Source organism: Mus musculus, chromosome 12 (assembly GCF_000001635.26).
Source record: "Mus musculus strain C57BL/6J chromosome 12, GRCm38.p6 C57BL/6J".
Lineage (NCBI taxonomy): Eukaryota > Metazoa > Chordata > Mammalia > Rodentia > Muridae > Mus > Mus musculus.
In genome coordinates, this window is record NC_000078.6 from 31,415,309 (window position 1) to 31,436,391 (window position 21,083).

General features: G+C 39.9%; 1 protein-coding gene and 1 pseudogene across 1 annotated transcript in view; both read left to right on the forward strand.

The window, feature by feature from the left end:
• Nucleotides 3,427–4,944, forward strand: Gm9359 (predicted gene 9359; annotated as a pseudogene).
• The window catches only part of Slc26a3 (solute carrier family 26, member 3), a 40,781-nt gene continuing 37,531 nt past the window's right edge, over nt 17,834–21,083 (forward strand). Inside the window, exon 1 of the mRNA XM_017314950.1 lies at nt 17,834–17,931. The gene's annotated coding sequence lies outside the window, so the exon portion shown is untranslated. The remainder of the gene's footprint in view (nt 17,932–21,083) is intronic.

Here is a 21,083-nt window from a genome sequence, read left to right on the forward strand (position 1 = left end):
TGAGAAATAAAACATTAGCACAGTGACCAAGCAGAACTCTTTAAAAGTCACAGGTAGGAGAAACTGTCACAGTCTGAATGAGACTAAGGAGACCTGAGAATTAAGCACATGTCATCCTGACTAGATCCCGGGACAGTAAAGGACAACACGAGAAAAACAGGTAAAATCTGAGCGTGACAATGTAACTTTAATTGGGTGGCAGTCCTTCAGTCATTGACAATGCTACCCAGAAGGAAAGCTAGGTAGAATATGAACTCTTGTTTAACTTGTGCAGCTCTTAATGACAATATTATCTTTTTTAAAATTAGAAAAAATAATCATGAGGTTAATTGGATAGTTTAGTAGAATAAAAATTACAGGCCATGGCAAATAACCTCTGACTATTTCATGGGTTTGGCTAAAGATAATATTTTTATTATCTCATGGAACTCATTTGCACCCCAACCCTTCATTGCATTGACCCAAAACAAAAACAAAAAACAACCAAACAAAACCCCCACAGTTCACTTCCCAAAGTGCATGGCCCCAGTTTTGAGGTTGAGAGAAACATCAGAAAAAAAAAAAAAAAAGAAGTTCCAACAGAAGGATGTTCAACAGTTCAAAGGTCTTGGAGACAGTTACCTTTATGTTCAACTTGATGATGCTGCAATGCCCAACTGTTTAACCAAACACTAACAGTGTGTCATTGTGAAGGTGCTTTATAGATGTAGTTAGCATCTATGATAGGTTTCCTAAAGGCAACCAACCATATGTGGGTGGGGCCTCATGCAATCAGTTGAAAGTGTTAAAGCAAAAGCTGAGGTTTTCCTAGGTAAAGAAAATACTGCCTCTGAAAGGGCTGCAATACAAAAGGGTTACATCATCAACCACGCCAGCCTCCTGTGGCAGGATGAGTCAAACACGGGGCTTGCAGCAGCAGCTCCTTCCTGTCTACTCTAGCCTAGACTCAAACCATACCAGTACTTCCTTAAAAAAAATAGACAGAGAGACAGAAGATAGAGATGTAGAGAGATAGATAGATAGATAGATAGATAGATAGATAGATAGATAGATACATAGATACATAGATACATAGATAGATAGATAAATAGATAGATAGATACATAGATAGATACATAGATACATAGATACATACATGGATACATAGATACATACATGGATACATAGATACATAGATACATAGAATGATTCTCCTCTACTGGTTTTGCTTCTCTGGAGAACATTGACTAACACTCTTGAAAAAGAGAAAAGTCTCAGAAGTGGTAACAGCCAAGAAGATCCCACAAAAGTGTGACAACTGAATGCAATGTGGGATCCTGGGTTGAGACCCTGGGATAGAAAAAAAGATGTTCAATAAAACTAGAAAGCTTGAAGAGAATATGAATTCTGGCTAATAATAATGTATCTTTATTACTTATTATCCAAAATAACCGACTCATTTAAGATGTTGTCACCAGGAAAGTTATATGGGAAGTCTCTGTTAAAAAAAGTATAATTTTTCCATAAGTCTGAATTATTTGAAATTAAAATTGTATTAGAAAAATAAGTACAAAATAAACCTTTCCCAAGGAACTAAAGTCTTCATTCAAACTTTGCAGGGTCTGAATAGGTTACAGCTACCGTGCACTCATGTTAGTTAGTCAATGTAACTTTATAGGTTGGTAAGTATTACTCAGGTTATTCGGGTATTTAGACCCCCTTTAACAGATCACTGAGGCAAAGTGACAAGAAAAATATATTTGATGTTTGGGACCCAAAGACTCTTCAGTGAACACTTCTGAATTTTCTCCCTAGAGAATAACCACTGTTCTTTGGAACTGTCTCATCATGATCAAAGGAGTCTGAAGGTCACGGGAATTGGGGGGGGGGGGCAGGCAAAATTCCAATGCTAGTGCTCATAAAAGGTTCCCTCGGTCCCAGGCCTGCTCATGCATGGACCTGACTTCTGCTGCTGCCTTTGACTGGAATAGCAGGCCCAAGGAGCTGCAAAGAGACCCTGTGGTGTCACAATGTCCAAAACACTTATTCATTTAGCCTAATGCAGAAAAGGCCATGTGAGCCTTACTATAGGTGACTTACTATACTCTCCATGTTATGAATATACATTTGGATACCCAAAGCACAAGCCTATGCTAGTTACAGAATCATAAAGCCGGTCACAGACCAGTTTGGGGGAAATTTGAGAAAGCTATCAGCTAAACCATGTAAAAATCTGAATTTCCATGAAAGACCCGCAGAGGTGAAGCTGCCTTTGTGCTATGTATAGAAACACATTTCTTCAAAAGAGTCGTAGGCACCTTCATACTTGGCGGCCAAGCTGGACTCACAATGAATGATCCCTTGGTTTCCCCCCTCCCTCTCCTTTCCTTCCTCCTTTCTCTCCTTCTCTCTCTCTAGTCCTCCTTCTCAATCTATCTTCTCCAAAGAGAAGGATGGTTAGCTCTACCTGATAAAGGAGACCTTGTGCACAGCCTGGGAAAGTAGGAAGAAACTTGATAGGGAGCAAAATGCTGATGAAGATTCAGAAAAATCATTGGGTGATTTTGCTCACAGAACCAACTTGGTTCAATTCATTCCCCAACACAGACTGAATATCTAATTTCCCAGAACATAATGGGTGGCATGATTTGTGTGTGTGTTCAAATCACAAGTGTTAAATCAGACAAGACATAAATGAGACTGGCAGGCCTGTGATAAAATATGTTAATAAAATAATAATTGTATCTACAAAACACCCACCATTGACTGAGAGCTGTTCTCTATTTATATAATTAGCTTTTAATACCATTACAGCAAGTCTATAAGATAGTGTGCTTTCAAGCTGGGCGTGGTGTCGCACGCCTTTAATCCCAGCACTCGGGAGGCAGAGGCAGGCGGATTTCTGAGTTGGAGGCTAGCCTGGTCTACAGAGTGAGTTCCAGGACAGCCAGGGCCACACAGAAAAACCCTGTCTCGAAAAACCAAAAAAAAAAAAAAAAAAAAAAAAAAAAGATAGTGTGCTTTCTATGTGTAATAAAAGAATGTACTAGAGCTTAGAGAAGTTACATCTGCTGGGGACACCAACTGGTCTAGGTTGGATTCATGTCACAGGTAACCTTATTAAACTCAGAATGCCTCTGTTTGCTTTGTTTTGTTTTCATGTATGTGTTTCTATGTTGAAGGCATTTTCTTCTAGATATGTACAGCCTTCTCTCTAAAGTTGTCTAAGGTATACTGAAGACATGGATGAATCAGGGAAGAAGAAAAGTTTAAGATTATTATGATGGAAACAGGGGTTAAGCCCGGTTTATTTTCAGCTTCAAAATCTAAAAGTAGATTTTCAATTCATTCGTAAGAAAATAGGCTTGAAATCCAAGTTTGTCGACAGAGAAGGGGCTTCTCGAAATCCCCTGTGTCCTCAAGAACAATTTCTGGGAGCAATGTGCTCTGGGTGTTCTCCAGTTTTACCGTCAAAACGTGAGGGAAAACGAACTGGCTCTCTCCACAGAAAAAATAGTAAGCTTCCCAAAAGCTTATACTTGCCTGGAACAAAGGATGTGATGGCGTTGCTTGAAGAAGACCTCACATGCCCAATTTGCTGCAGTTTCATGACCCCCGAGTGTTGCCCTGCTCACACAACTTCTGCAAAAAATGCTTAGAAGGGCTCTTAGAGGGGAAAGTATGAAATTCCCTGCGGAGACCATCTCCATTCAAGTGTCCTACCTGCTGTAAGGAAACCTCAGCTACTGGAGTCAATTGTCTGCAGGTCAATTACTCCCTAAAGGTTATCGTGGAGAAATACAACAAAATCAAGATTTCTCCCAAGATGCCAGTGTGCAAAGGACATTTGGGGCAGCCTCTCAACATGTTCTGCGTAACTGATATGCAGCTGATTTGTGGGATCTGTGCTCCTCGAGGCGCGCACACCAAGCATGTCTTCTCTTCTATTGAAGATGCCTACGCTCGAGAAAAGAATGCCTTTGAGTCCCTCTTTCAGAGAGACTTGGCGCCGGGGAGATGCTCTTTCCCACTTGGATACTTTGGAAACAAACAAGAGGAAAGCCCTCCAGTTACTCCCTAAGGATTCAGATAAAGTAAAGGAGTTTTTTGAGAAGTTACAGCACACCTTGGGTCAAAAGAAGAATGAAATCCTGTCTGACTTTGAAACTATGAAGCTTGCAGTTATGCAAACCTGTGACCCAGAGATCAACAAAATCAACACTATTTTACAGGAGCAGCGGATGGCCTTCAACATTGCTGAGGCTTTCAAAGATGTCTCAGAACCTATTATATTTTTGCAACAGATGCAAGAGTTCAAGGAGAAAATCAGAGTAATCAAGGAAACTCCTTTGCCACACTCTAATTTGCCCACAAGCCCCTTTAATGAAGAAGAACTTTGATACCAGTCAGTGGGGAGACATTAAACTAGTTGATGTGGATAAACTGTCTTTGCCTCAAGACACAGGTGTGTTCAGTAGCAAGATTCCCTGGTACCCCTATCTGCTGCTCATGATGGTAGTTCTGCTGGGTCTCCTCATATTCTTTGGCCCCACTGTATTCCTGGAGTGGTCTCCACTTGTTGAATTGGCAACTTGGAAAGACTATCTTTCAAGCTTCAATTCTTACCTGACTAAATCAGCTGATTTTATAGAATGATCGGTTTTTTACTGGGAACAGGTGACAGATGGGTTTTTCATTTTTGGTGAAAGAGTAAAAAAATGTTAGTTTGGTGGCACTGAACAAATGTGGCAGAATTTATATGCAAATACAAACTATTATAAAGTCTTTCAATTACACAGTTCTGCTTCTTGATGGGATTGTTGGAGAACACAGGAATAATTCAGATCTGATCAAGATTTCAGTCTGTTTCTTTTTAAAGTATTTCTTCAATGTCATTTGAAGTTTAGTAGTCCTAAGCCTTCCCTTCCTTCTTAAAGACAGTTTTAAAATAAATATTGTTTCTCTCTAAAAACAAAAACAAAAACAACAAACAAACAAACAAACAAAACAACAACAAAAAAACTATTTCTGGATGACTTGCTTGGGACTTTCATACAGGAGCCATCACCCAGGAAAGCTCCCTGTGGCAAGGCGGACAGAACTCGGTACACACAGTGGGATACACCCCTCATCTTCTCTCACTGCCAAAGTCCATGAGAGAAGGGGAAGAGTAGAGACGGTGATTAGAAAGCTCAGTCTGAGGAGATTTTACTCTGCTTCTGTTGAAGACTTGAGAAGAACCTCCAGCGTGAACTGTTCAACTCCAACACGGAGGCAGCCATGCTGAAGTGACCTCAGAAAGGAACATGTTGGGCAGGAGAAAGGGTGCTCTTAGGTCCCTAGAGAACTTCAGTCCCATGTGGTTCAGAGGGCCTGAAGAAGAGAGTAGAGTCTAGCTTGGGAGCTTGTCAAAAGCACTCATGTGCAAGGTGTCCTCCTGCCCCATTAACACCAGGTAATGTGTAAGGGTAGAAGAAAAAGACCGACCTAAGAAGACCAACCTGAGAGAGGAGAACACTCCCTAGCTTAGCTGCAGACAGCAGTGTAGCACCTGATACTCTTGGCAGTTGCTAGTCCAGATGTGGCTCTTGGGGACATTCTGGTACTCAAACGATGCACCCCCTACCCAAGTTCTTTAAGGCACAGTACAAGCTGGAGGAAAGGTACCAACAATATGACAAACCTGAACATCTCCAAAGAGACAGAATATTATTACTAAAGAGGCAATTTAAACTATCAGCTTGAATTTGATTATTTCATGAAACTAAAGTACATATAAAGTATCCTGTGAAAATTAAGGAGAAAAACTTCACTCTCAATGGAAGTGTTCAGGCAGAGTCTGAGCACAATGGGGTTAAATTGGTCTGATCCCCGACCCAGTGTTCTGTTTTACTATTGTTGGTTTGTGTGTGTGTGCATATACAATGTGTGAGAGTGCTGACAAGCATGCAGAGGTCAAAGGACAACTTTCTTGAGTTGGTTCTCTCCTTCTCCATAGTGGGTTGCAGAAAACTCAGGTCTCAGAGGTGCTGAGGGTACTCATGGGTCTGATGACTAAGTTGTCAGTCTGTTGAGAATGCCTGGCACCGATTGGACACAGATCTTAAATGGGTTCAATCACAGTGAAAGCTGGTGCTTCTACTCGATGTTTTGGGGGAAAACCTCTCTTTGGATACTGTAGTAACTATAACTGTGACCTAAAATTGCTGTCACCAGTTTACCCACTATGTCTTTTAAGCTGAATCAGCCATTCTCAAATTTCCTGTTGGAGGATAATTTTAATTCCTCCCGAAATTATTGGTGACTCCAAAGATCCTTCATTTCTCAGCCTCAGTTTCCTGTATCCTAAGTTAATAATGAGATCTTTTACATTGCTACTTTATCTGAAGTAAAAATAATAAACCTCTTGTAGAGTCACATAAGCAACCTTATTTTAAATTTTAAAGACTAAATTTTAGAAAGTGATGAGATGGTGTTATTTTATATTTGTGTGAGACCCTTTAATGTCTGGTTTTAATGGAGGACAACTGGATTCTCATATCTAATACAGTCCATCTATTGTTACAAAAGGCCATATACTCTTTGGAAAACTCCACTGTATGCCTAGAAACAAAATAGGAGTCTAGAGGACAAATGTTACATACTTAACTGGTCTCCTACTGCAGCTATAGCAAAGTTGCACAAATTCAGTGGCTTAAAACAATATACATTTATTATCTTACACTCCTGGAGGTCAGAAGTCCAAAAGTGAGTTAAAATCAAGGCGTCAGAAGGCATAGTCCCTTCTGGAGGCTCGAGGACAAACTCCAACTCCTTGTCTCTTTCAGCTTCTGGAGCCTACCCACTTTGCTGGGCTGTGGCCCCTCCTCTATCTTCCAAGCCTATGATATAGCATCATGACTTCTTCCCTTACTCCACTGTCTGTCTTTTATAAGGACACTGTGGTTTTATGGGAACAGCTCACATAAGCCACTCTGCCCATCTCAACTTACTCACATTTGCAAAGTCCCTTTTGCCGCATAAAGTAACATATTTACTAGCTCCAGGAAATAGGGTATGGCTATCTTCTGGGGTCAATATTCAAATTACTATAGCATTATCAGTACAGTGCCTGCCACACAATCATGGAGGCTTGAGTTCAGATCTCTAATATTCATGTAAAAGCTAGGCATGGTGGCATACATTTATAAGCCCAGCTGGGGAACAGGAGTGAAGGTGTCAGGGGAATTATATATAGTCAGCCTCCAAGAGCTCATTGGCCCACCAACCCAGCTGAAATGATGAGCTGAGAAGGAGATTCTGTCCCAAACAATAAGATGGAGAGTACTTGAGAAAGACAGTTGACATTGACCTTTGGCCTACACACACACACACACACACACACACACACACACACACACATCTGGGCTTCCAAGACTCAAAAGAATCTTCAGCACACCAGAGGTCCTAATTTCCTGATCTACAGAGAACAAAAATAACATTGGCTTTAGTAAAATGGGTATTTCTTTCTTATTTACAACATAAATCATTCAAGACTGCCATGGAAGTTCTATAGAGTCAGAATACAGAGTGCCTTCTTCGTGTTCTGCCTTAGTCTTTAGGAGTCAGATGATTTTGTTTGTAAAGTTATCACCATCTGTGTGGCTCAAAGTTACTCATTATCATATCACAGCTCTATCTATGAGCTCATTGGCCCACCAGCCCAATGAAAAAAAAAGGAAAAATGATAGAAGGAAGGTCCTTCTCCCTCTCTCTTTAGTGTGCTTTCTGGACATGTGGTCATGCCTAACATCAAGGGGCCCTGAAAAAGTAATTTCTTTTAATAGTCAACCATGGTTCAAGCTAAGATTTCTTACTATAATTAATTATTAGTCCCATCTCAGTGTTTATAAAGCAAATTGGGGCTGACAATTTAAACTTAAAGGTCAGGAGAGCCAAGACATTATCAAAGACGTGACTCCAAATCAGGTTCCCATGACCAAGCCTTTTCTGAAGCCCGTCTTTGAACTTGTCAGTTGCCCAAGTCACTCTATGTGACTTGGAGTTTCAATCATTTGTAGCCAAAGTTATCTTCATTTTCTGCACTGTTTTCCCAGTCACAGAGAGGAAACATGGAATTTTGTAAGTTCACACACACTGCAGGACCAGGTAGGCACATGACTGGGATCACTCAGCACTCATGGGGAAAAAATGGTCATTAATCTGATTCAGGCTCTCCAGTTGCTGAAAACTCAACCATGTTTCTTTGAGATACCTTGAGCGTCATGGATTAGTGAGTCTAACTTCTTATTTGGACAGCCAGTAAGATGATAAATAGACTGTTACCATGCTATAATTCAATATAAAGTCAATGATATTTTATTGGAATGATACAGAGTCTTCGTACCAGGTTCAGGGTGCTGGTTCCTTTATTACATGTTCTTAACTTGACAGTGCTTAGTTGTAAACATATGACCTAAAATAGCTTCCCACAACCTCCGGACAGCTCATCGGAAGAGAAAAAGAGAAGAAAGCCAATTTTCAGTGCCCTATAGGACATGAATTTTTAAATTAGAAATGACTACATATATTTATGATGGGCAGCCATGAGACCTAGTGTAGAAACGTGTAGGTCTGAAGAAAGCTTCTCTACTTCTGCTATATAGGGCCCAAGAATCAAACCTAAACTTGGTGCAAGCACTCCGGAACCCTCTCTCCAGCCATGGTTTTCGTTGAAGGAAATCATGTATTACTACTTTTTCTTTATAAAAATGAGAATGTAGATAAATATCATGTATCTAATATATTTGAATATTAAAATGATATTTTCATCCTATAGCCATAAAATAAGTAAAAACAAAGAATTATAGGAATTTGGAAGTGTTGAGGTGAAGGAACATTTTAGAAAATTAATTCAGGTCAGAAAAGGGATAATGGTTGTTGTTATTTAGTTGCTTTGTTTTGTTTTGTTTGGGTTTTTGTTTGTTTGTTTTGCTGGGCGATGGCTCAGTGGATAAGGCACAGGGTGACAAGCCACATTAAATCCCCATGCTCAAGAAATAAATAGGGGATTTCCCTTCCAAGATGAATAGCTAGATCTGCCAGAATCGACAAACTCCAGAGCTCTGGGAGTGATCCAAGAAGATACCTAAGATCAACTTCAGGCCTCCACATACACATGCACCCATGAGCCTGAGCACACACACATACATCTGTGCTCACACAAGTTGAAACATGCATACCCAGATGCACAACACACACATGAAAAAAAAAAAAAGAAAGAAAAGAAAAAGGAAAGAGAACTGTCTAACTGCTGCTGACATCTGCACTGTGAGCCAGAATCTTGCAATGGGTATTCAGGGGACTCCCAAGGGATATAAATAGATTTTGTTTATCTCTGCTGTCAAAATTGTTCTCCTTAGAGATACAAAGAAAAAAATCTCTGTACTGGCTGGTTTTGTATGTCAACTTGACACAGGCTGGAGTTATCACCAAGAAAGGAACTTTAACTGGGGAAGTGCCTCCATGAGATCCAACTGTGGGGCATTTTCTCAATTAGTGATCAAGAGGGAAAGACCCCTTGTAGGTGGTACCATCTCTGGGCTGGTAGTCTTGGGTTCTATAAGAAAGCAGGTTGAGCAAGCCAGTGAAAGCAAGCCAGTAAAGAACATCCCTCCATGGCCTCTGCATCAGCTCCTGCTTCCTGACCTGCTTGAGTTCCAGTCCTGACTTCCTTGGTGATGAGCAGCAGTATGGAAGTGTAAGCCAAATAAACCCTTTCCTCCCCAATTTGCTTCTTGGTCATGATGTTTGTGCAGGAATAGAAACTCTGACTAAGACAATCTCTAAGAACCAGAAGAAAAGGGGGTGGTGGTGGAATGAATTCTTTCAAATTCACAACAAAGAAACAAATTACAGGAAGAAAAGGAAACATTAGCCACCAGAGAAAAATTTACCATCCTTCATCCCTGGATCCACTTGGTGCTACACAGCATGTTCTTAAAAAAAAAGACCTACATATTTCAACGTTCTCTGTGACAATCTGTGACATTCAGATAGTGAAAGGACAAACTGACATGACTGAATTTGTTTGGGGGGCTTTTCGGGCTTCTTTAAATAGGCAAAGAGGTATTAAGATAAAATTTGGAGTTAGTCATGAATTTAGAGAATAAATTGCTAAGCCAGTTGCTATTTGTGTGAAGGGAATCTACAGTTCACAATAGTCTTTCTTCTAAATGTTGACTAGCTTCTATGCTGGATTAGCATGGGTCAGATAGAGTCTACAGTAAAATGCTTTAATATGAGAAAAGAGCAAGTCCAATGGGAGTCCCATTTCCTATTTCTAAAAATAGAGCTCTCCAGTCCTGAATAAAGGCCACTTCCTGGCTGGCAGGTGTGGGCCAGTGGTGGAGTGCTTGCCCAGCAGAGAAGGGCTCAGCACTGGAAGAAAAATCAGGTTTTGATCAGTATTACGTTTTGTCAAGAAAGCTATCTTTTCTACAAAAGGGGTTTTGTTTCCCTCCTGCTCATCACTTTCCCTTGTGTTTCTAAATGCTTAACTTCAGCATAAAGAGTGAGTGGACTAAAGTTGAAAGGACTTGCTTATTTACTTACTTCATACTGGATTCAACACAACATCTAGCAATTAAAAATTGCAACCCCCGAATAAGCCGTCCTAAATTTGCAATGAGTTGTAGTACACAGAGGGTAATATAAGTCAGAAGACTGCAAATCAGATCTGATCTTCTCATGGGAACCGTGCTTCAACAACAAGGCCATGCTCCTAACCAAACCTTACATTCCATACTTAAAAAAAAAAAAAAAAGACCACGTTCTTCCACTTAATCAATGGACACTGCCCATTAATCAGATGATACATTTGCAAGGTGCACTTAAGTCACATGCCAAGTCCATCCGATAGTGAAGTATGAGCGCTGTACATTGGTAAGGCAACCTACAGAGGACGGTTGGCAAGATTAGTACTGAGGCTCTGGAGAGACATCCGGTTACCCTGAGAGGCGGCTGTAAAAGGGCTTAGGAGGTAGAGAGGCTCCTGGACAACGATCTTTATATGGTCAAGTAGGGGAGACAAGCTAAGCCCTCAGTTCAGCCTCGTACACAAGTTGAGAGCACAGGGAAGTGGTCTATTGGTAGTGAGGGGAGAGCCGGAGGGCCTAACAGCCTGCCTCTCAGGGAACACCGCTTGTTCTAAACTTTGGTTCACTGAGAATCTCCTCTGGAAACTTGTCTGCTTTGCTTAGCTGCTCTCTGCTTCTAGTTCCTCTTTAGCAGTAGAAACAAAAGTGCCTATACAGTTTTTGAGTGCGTCCAGAGGTTGGAATTTATGCCTCTCATCTACCAAAACTATTTAAAAAGAAAAGATGGCTGCTTTTAAGATACACAAAAGTTGACTGCAGCTGTCCTTTTCTAAGTGTTTTGCTCGATCCAATCTTTATGTTGACAGACTTTTGATGAACTTTGCAGACAAGTAAAGCTGTCACGGTGAAAACTGGCCTTCCTTTTCACCCTCTGTGTATTTCCACCATGCTATCTTTATAATGAGAAAATTAGACTTTTGCTTAAAAAATATATATATCCACTTCATGAATGAGAAGGAAAAGGGCTGGAGACACATGATTGGCCTGGGTCCATCAATAAAAAGTAGAAAAGACGATGAAACTGACATGGGAGAGGTAGTGAGTGGGAGATCTTGAGTGCAGATGAGAAGTGCCATCCTGCTGCTCACCATGGGTTCTGCTCTTATGGGGAAAACAGCCATCTCTAGAGCATCTCAAGGGCAGGATGAGTGGCTTTAACTAACCTGGCTCCTAACTATGCCGCTCCAGCTCTGGGGTGAGAGAAAGCAGCTGAAAGTCTTCCTTTTAGACTTATCCTGGAGCCTGAGCAGTTGGCCAACTATCATGATGCTATTTGTCCAGTCTGTGATTCCAATGTATGCTCATAAGACAAAGGGAGTTGACAAAAGGAGTGCATTTTTAGAAGATAACTTTGGTATCAGCACGCAGTATGGATTAGAGGATGAAGCCCATACAGAAAGCAAATATATATGTGTGTGTGTGTGTGTTGTGTTTATAAAATTATATATTATATACATATAATTGTAAAATTATATATAATTTTATATACATATATAATTTATTGAACACATTCTATGTGCTAGAAACCAAATTTTCCTATTTAATTTAATTTAAAAACCAGGTATGTTTGCTTATGTATGAGAGAACACAGGAAGGTAAAGAGCTCCGCCATCTGTACCTGCAAGCACGTGGCAATGGATCAAGACTAGAAAGCTGAGGTGAGGGGGAAAGTCAACAGACACTGAAGAAGAGGACAGGGTTGACAGAAAGCCAGAAACAAAAAGGACTTAGAGCTAATGACAGCCCCATGAGCCATCTGGAGAGTGATGTGGGAGGAGTCAGGGGAACCAGAACATGAAGTTATAGTTCTGTGGCATCATGTGGATGCACTTCATGTGTTTAACCAGTTCTATGCTGGTAACTATTCAAGATGATTCAGGCCAGGCTACTGTTTATCCACAATCAGTGTTCACAACTATGAAATACTACTATTTATGAACACATATCACAATATGTTAATTTCTTATAATATAATTGCCAAGTCAAATTCTGTTTTTCAATTTTTTAAATAAATATTCTAAAAATATCGATAAATATTTCCAAACCCATAGTATTACTAAGAAGGGAATATGTGCATGGTCAGACATAAACCTTTGCTTCTTGCCATATTGGCACAGGAGTAGTGTTCTGCTACTCTATTCAGTGGCTTCAGAGTCACTTAGCAAGAGACGCATTCTTGTAAGAGGACAAAATATAGCAATCATTTGAGTGTCTGGGGAAGACTACAATTTGGTTTTTAAAATCATGGTCACAGCTAATGAGATGGCTCAGAAGGTAAGAGCACTGACTGCTCTTCAGAAGGTCCTGGGTTCAAATCCCAACAACCACATGGTGGCTCACAACCATCTATAATGAGATCTGACACCCTCTTCTGGTGTGTCTGAAGACAGCTACAGTGTACTTATTTATAGTAATAAATAAATCTTTGGGCCTGAGCGAGCGGGGTCTACCAGAGCAAACAGGATTGACCAGAGTGAGCCGAGGTCCTAAATTCAATTCCCCAAAACCAGATGAAGGCTCACAACTATCTGTACAGCTACAGTGTGTACTCACTGATAGGAGATCAGAAAATCAAAGAAAATTTAAGACTAAGAAAAAAAAAGAGGAATCAAGGAAATGTATCAAGATTTAGAAAAATAGCTAGAGAGAATCACTGAGTTTGACAGAGAAATGAACAGAATTAATTCACCGTTGGAGGCTGGGACTCATATGGACAAACAGACAATGGACAATATTAGAAACGCTGGTCATTTGGTAGAAAATTCCATCACAGTGGACTGGTGTAAACCCCTGCCAGCTCTTTAGTTCTTTCCAAAGATGAAGCTGGACCACTTCCAAAATGTTAAATACTGTTTGCAATAAAGTGTACTGTAGTTTCCAAATGACAAATGTGGCCATCCCACACCCACTCTGCACGCCCATTCTTTTATAGGCTGCCTACCTTTAAAATGAAGTCCCTAGCAATGGGAGGGGAATCTGTTATGATGAGGGAAGAAAGTCATCATGTTGTATTGAAACTTATAAAATTTAATCCTTCATTCCAATATTGCTATAAGAAGTCCTGTACTCCTACACATAATAAAATGAATTGAAATAAGAAGCAATAAAGAAAATATGATATGCACGAAATGAGAGTCATGAGTCCCTGGTGACTTGTCAGGCCTGTACAATGAGTACTTCCTGCAAATTCTTCAGCATCGCACCAAGCCTTCTTCCTCAGCCACCCTCTCCCAACACAAATAGCCAAGGATGGCCCTGTTGCCCTAGTCCATACTCTTCCAACTGAAAGACATTAAAAGCATATTCTACAAGATTGAGTGTTGATTTCCAGAATTCTCAAGTCTTGATTTTGATCAAAATACAGCACTAGAAAGTTTGTTTCTGGTTGGCTACTGGTTGACTCTTTTCCTTGACATTCTGAATATGAGTTACATCTGTTGTCTTCTAGACTTATCTTAATACTAAAAGGGGCTAACAAACATTTATATTAAGCTGAGGAATTATTTTATTTGATGGCTTTGACTTCTTTAGAGGCTGGTCCTTAGGAAGACCATAAGAAAAACTGTCTAACTTCTAAGCATTAATAAGAGAAATAAGAGAAGACAACTTGTGTGGGCAGAGAGAGAGGGGCAGCCAGTATGATCTGAAGAGTGATGGAATTGAATTCTTATTGTTAGCTTCTAAGATCAAGAGACTGGCTTCCCAGTTCAATTTCAAATATCCCTGCATTAAGCCAGAAAATGTTTTGATCTATTCTCTAAACCATAGAAATGTAGTCAATGCAGGGAGGTGAGGGATCTGTCAAGTCGGTTACTTTAAATGGCCTTAGTATATTTTTTTTTACAGAAATTCTCATAACTAACCAATTGCATCACAATATTAACACTGCAAACCCTGCTATCTAACTTCTCACATTTCTTTTACCTTTGAGAATCTGCTAGAAACTATGAAATGTTCCCTCTGAAATAGTCACACTTACCAATCACAAGCACTTTCTAAAACAACTTTTACATTGTTATTCTCCTTTTTTATATTCATGGGTGCTTCACCTTCATGCATGTCCACATATGTACCACATCTGCTCATGTGCCTGTGGAAGCCAGAAAAAGGCCACCAGATCCCCCAAAACTGGAATCACAGATGGTTGTGAGCTGCCAGGTGAGTGCCAGGAGTTGACAAATCCTCATCTCCTGAGAGAGCACCCAGTGCTTTCAACTGCTGAGCCATCTTTCCAGGCCTTTACATGTATTTTTGTCAAAATGCAATAGGAACCCTGGATTCTGACCACCAATCCCTCAGTTACATTTAAACTGAATTTAAATTCTGGACACCTTTTAATTGAAATAGACTTACATCATTTTCCTTCCTTCCTTTTCTCCCTCCAGCCCCCCCACCCCCCGCCCAGGTGCCTTCTAATCCCTCTCATGTCCCACCCACATCCCCACCCTCAAGTTGGTAGCTGCTTCTTTTATTGTTTTCTACATATATATGTATGTGCAGAAACATAAAAACAGTTTCCTGAATTCATTTTTGCTGTTTGTGTGTATAGAGCTTCAAGGTTGGCCACTCTGAATTGGACAGCCAATGCAGGGGCTCATCCCTAGGAGAAACTGACTCTCCTCCCAACAGTCAGTAGTTACCTATGATTCTTTGTGGAGACAGTAGGACCCCATGAAAATTTTTCTCCTTTGATATTAGCATGACCATTATTCCAGTCCTGCTTGTGCAGCCATTTCTAGGAGAGGTAGCCTCACAGCAAACTTCCTGGTGTTCTGGTTCTCACAATCTTCCCATCCCCTCTTTGACAATGCTCTCTGAGCCATAGATGTAGGAGCTGTGGTGTAAGGGTATCTGTTAGGGTGGGCTCACTGTGATCTGTTGATCTCTGCATTGTTTGCAGTTGCCATTTTCTGTGATAGTCACCGTTTGCTGTAAAGAGAGGCTTTTTTGATGAGTGGTAGCTACACTTATTCAGGGAATCATACACAAAGAAGGTTCTGGGCTGTGGAGCTGGGACTCAAGCTCTGAAAATTGTATCCAGAACTTTGAGGAGGGGTCAACGTAAGTGGCAAGCATGACTTTTAGGGTGAGACAGTAGGATGATATCTTGTTACTGGATGTGAGAGCCTGCCTCTCAGTGGTGCTCTAAGCCCAGAATATAATTTCTGAACAGCCCTGTGGATAGGAAACTTGATGGCTTGTGAGAACACATCAATAATCTTGTTAAATTAAGCAAATCTTTCCCATCATTAGTAAAGAACAAAATTTTAAAAATTGATTTTATTTTGTAAATGGAATAGAATTGAGATTTTAGTAGAAGCTTGAAAGTGTGTTTTTTTTTCCATTGAAAGCAAGATCAGTCTGGGCACTGGCTGAATGCCCAGCTCTGGGCTAGGCACTTGGAATAGATAGATAATAATATGGGCTAGGGAGATGACGTAGTGAACAAAGTACTTACTGCACGAGCGTGAGGTCTTGAGGTTGGCCAGCTCTTACTTAAGAGCCAGCCACAGAGGCACGTGTCTGTAGGCCCAAATGGAAGATAGACGAAGATAGACAGATAGACCCCAGAGGCTTCACTGGCCAGTTCACAATGCTGAGCTGTGGATTCATTGAGAAACCTATCTAAAAAGTAAGGTGAAGGAATGACTGACGAAGATGCCTTGATGTCAACTTCTCTCTTTGACATGAGCAAGTACCACACACACACACACACACACACACACACACACACACACACACAAAACCCACTGACCATCTTCAAGAAATAGAAAGGCTGGAAACCAAGAGGGTTATTCAAGGCATCATGCAATTCCAAGGATAAAATATGGCAGGAGTTAAAAAAAATATTTTATTTACTAAGATATTTGGGGAAATCACCAGTAAGGATGAACTGTTATTAGTTTAAGGTGGTTTCAAATTATTTGCTTCTTTTTTAAAGAAACAAACATACATCATAATGGCCCAAACTTAAAATTGATAATACCAACTGTTAGTAAGATAAGGAACAAGTAAAATTTTCCAGCAATGATGAGAGTCATAGTTAATAAACTACTTTTTCAAAACTACTCTACAGTTTTACACAGCTACACATATTTCTGTCTCATGGCCTAGAAAATTTTACAATACTTCAGAGGAATTAAACACTTGTTTACAAAACATTGTATAAGAATGTTTATAACCGTCTCATGCTAGAAGCAGTCCACAGACTCACCAGCAAGAGTATTATGAGCAAAATGTATCACATATATACAACAGAATACTAAACAACAATAAAAAATGGGCAAGTATATAGATGAGCTGCAAAAATATTAAGCTGTGTGACAAAAACAAGATAACGTACGAGAACATGCTGTGTCTCCCATTTATGTGAAGATCAAGAGTGAGTCAAACTCGTCAAACTCATCAAACTCACGAGGAAATCAGAATGGAGATTGCTTCTGGGAGTTAACTGGGATTGGCTGGGAAAGGACATGATCTGGTTTACTGGTAAGATAGAAAAGTTCTCCACCCTTAATGGGGTGGATTATCCCCAAGGTGCTAGGCAGAATAATGGCTTCTGAAGTTGACCATGTCCTAATGTCCAAACCTGTGAATATGATACTTTACATGCAAGAAGAACTTTTTGAATATGATTAAGGGTAAAGACCTCAATATGGGGAAATTATCTGAGAGAGAGAGAGGGAGAGGGAGAGAGAGAGAAAAAACTATAGACAGAAGAGAAGAGAGCAAGAGCAGAGAGATGTAATACTTTGAAAATGGAAAAGTCATGAGCTGAAGAAAACAAATGACCTTTAGATCAGAAAAGACAAGGTGAGAGTCTCCTCTAGACTCCAGCAAGGAACACAACCTTGTGGGACACTGACTTTAGTCTAGTAGGACTCATCGAAGACTTCTGACCTATAAAGTATAAAGTTATAAATCTGTGTTGTTTCAGATCAAGTGTGCAGTAATTTGCCATAGAATCAATTAAAAACCAATACGTGTGGGTATAGTCATTTGTTAAAGCCCATTAAAATGTATATTCAAAACTAGCAAGATTTACTGCTTGTTAGAGACCAAAATGCATCCCTGAAAAAGATGTTGGAAATCTTGCAGGACTTCAGGTAGGCCTTGTTTGGAAATGGGGCTATTGCAGATGAAATCAAGACAAATTCCTATCAGAGTAGAATGGAATTTTGATTCAAAGTGACTAATGCCTTTCTTATAAAGGGAAAACATGGAGAAGCACAGGAAGAAAAACATATGAAGACAGGTCAAGACTGGAGTGATGCTGCCAGACAAGGGTCCAAGAGACGAAGGCCATCAGTGGAAGGTAGGAGAAGGCAGGGAGTATTCTGGCCAAGGTCTCACTGCAACACTGCTCTAGAAGTAAGGGAAACTTCTTCTTCCTCTTCCTCTTCCTCTTCCTCTTCCTCTTCCTCTTCCTCCTCCTCCTCCTCCTCCTCCTCCTCCTCCTCCTCCTCCTCCTCTTCTTCTTCTTCTTCTTCTTCTTCTTCTTCTTCTTCTTCTTCTTCTTCTTCTTCTTCTTCTTCCTCTTCTTTTCACAGGTGTGTTCATGGTACTTTGTACCAGCAGCCCTAGAAAATAATGTACACCTCAATTTTTTTAAAACAAATCTGCAGTAGGTTATAAATCAGTGTTGTTTTAGATCAAGTATGCAGCAATTTGCCATAAGGTCAATTAAAAATTAATACGTGTGGGTATAGTCATTTGTTAAAGTCCATTAAAATGTATATTCAGAAACAGCATGTTTTACTACTTGTTAGTTACATCTTGTTATAAATCAAAATACATCTCTGAAAAAGACACTGGAAACCTTGCAGGACTTCAGGTAGCCCTTGTTTGGAAGAAAAAAGTTGAAGCCTGCTTCTTGTTCTATTTATTCCCATAATGACAGTCACAATCCTGTTTCTTTTTACATTTTCATCATATATGTGTGTGTGTGTGTGTGTGTGTGAGAGAGAGAGAGAGAGAGAGAGAGAGAGAGAGAGAGAGAGAGAGAGAGAATATTCAAGATCTACTACTCTCTTGGCAAATTTTAAGTATGTTATTGAGAGTACTAATCACAACACTGTATGTTAGAGCCCCAAGACATATTCATTTTATAATGTGAAGTTTGTATCTATGAACCAACAATATTACTTCCCCATCCCCAACAATTCCCAACAATCATTGTATAGAACATCATCTTAAAAACAAAGTGCTTTGTTTTGTTCTTTTCTTAAAAGTATGTTTTCTTTGTTGTGCAATTTATAATGTCTAGGTTATTTCCTATGTTACTTTTTTGCTATTATGTCTATGTACATTCTGAAACATATGTAATGGGAGGGATATACACTTGAGAATAGAATTCCCTAAGTCTTAGAGATGCGAATCCTTAGCCTGAGAAGATGTTTGGAACTGTTCTAGGACCAATGGCTGTGTTTATGCTCACATAGTAGCAAGAATAATGTTATAACTTCACACCCATGGCAACAGTGTCAGCCATTTGGGTTTTGGTTTTGATTTTGTTTGTCTTGTTATTTTATTTGGTCTTGAGGACTTGAAAGCAGGGCCTCTAAGCCCTAGACAAGCATTTTGTTCACGCTGTTTGACCAGCAAAAGCAAATATACCACAAAACAAATAAAGATTAAGTTTAAGAACTCTTCAAAGTTTTGCAAGGATCTATTTAAAGGCCCTATAGCAGATTGTGTACTAGAAATTGTGGCTTTCCTTTTTCTACATGTCCTATGTAAATACAGAGAAAGCCCCTCTGTTATTGCTGCTGGGTATAAAATGGTTTTCATTATGGAACACTGAATTATATTTATATTTCCTTGGTTTTCAGCACAACTGAGATTGTTGTTATACATTAACTGGTATTCTGTGGGTTTTGTGAGTTCTGCCTTTTGTCTTACTGATTTTTAAGGGTTCTTCTCTATTGGTAGTAATCTTTTTAAAGATTCAATTGGAGGGGCTGCAGAAAGCACTCTATTATTCTTGCATAGTACCTGCTGTTGATTCCTAGAGCCCACAAAGTAGTTCACAACTATTTGTAACTTCAGTTCCAGGGACCTTCTGTCCTCTTCTGGGCTCAGTAGCCACCAAGCACACATGTGATGCATCAACATATGCAGACAAAATACCCTCGCACAACAACAATATTTTTAAAATATTCAAGTGGAGCCAATTGCTTTTCTAGTCTGGAACCTGTCTTCACTTTTAATACATGTCTTTTTATGATTAAATCTTTTTTTTATTAGGTACTTATTTCATTTACATTTCCAATGCTATCCCAAAAGTCCCTCACACCCTCCCCCACCCACTCCCCCTTATGATTAAATCTTAATGATGTGCAGTTAACCATTTTTTCCTTTAAGATATTCATATTTTAGTTGGGTGGTGATGGCTCACACCTTTAATCCCAGAACCCAGGAGGCAAAGGCAAGTGGATCTTCAAATTCAAGGTCAGCCTGGTCCACAGAGCAAGTTCCAGGACAGCCATGGATATTCAGAGAAATCCTGTCTCAAAAAGCAAAGAAGAAAGAAAGAAAGAAAGAAAGAAAGAAAGAAAGAAAGAAAGAAAGAAAGAAAGAAAGAAAGGAAGGAAGGAAGGAAGGAAGGAAGAAAGAAAGAGAAAGAGAGAGAGAAAGAAGGAAAGAAAAGCAAAAACAAACCTTGCCTCCCCTCTAAAAATAAAACAAAAGAAAAAGCGAGAGCTATACGTATTTTTCTAAGTGGCTTAAGAAATACTTTTAGACTGAGATTATAGTGGCATATTATCCGCCCCCCCCCCCCCCCCGCCACACACACTTTAAAGGTTCATTTTCCTACTTTTTGTAGGAAACAATTTTGACACAGGGTCATGCTGTATAGCTCTTGCAGGCTTCAACCTCACATCCCCCTGCCTCTAATTCCTGAGTAACAAGAGATCTGACCTGGACTTTTCCATGTGGATAACCAGCTGTCTCAGCATCTTGTTTGCCATCATCTGACCTCTATGGTAAACAGTTTCAATGTATACCTTTGTTTACCACCATATAACCTCTATTATAAACAGTTTCAATGTATGTTTCTAAGACTTCCAGTTAGCGCTGCCCATTAGCTTACTTATCTCCCATATAACAAATACAGCCCTGTCATAATTATTACAGATTTTTAAAAATTATTTTTAAAATGTGCTTCATCCTACTTTTGATCTGGGAGGGACAGTATTTCATCTTAGATTACAATCTATCACTAAAGGAAGTTAGAGCAGGAATCTGGAGGCCAGAGCTGAGGCAGAGCCCATGAAGAAATATGCCTTACTGCTCTGCCTCTGGGCTCAAGACCAGCTACTTTTCTTATACAGCCCAGGACACCTTCCCAGAGACAACCAGTACCCACAGTAGCGCCCCCACCCCCCCGTCAGTTAGAAATAAAAAATGAATAACTTGCAAATTAAGTCTCTCAATTTTTTTTTTCAACTTGAAGCTTGTCTTGGC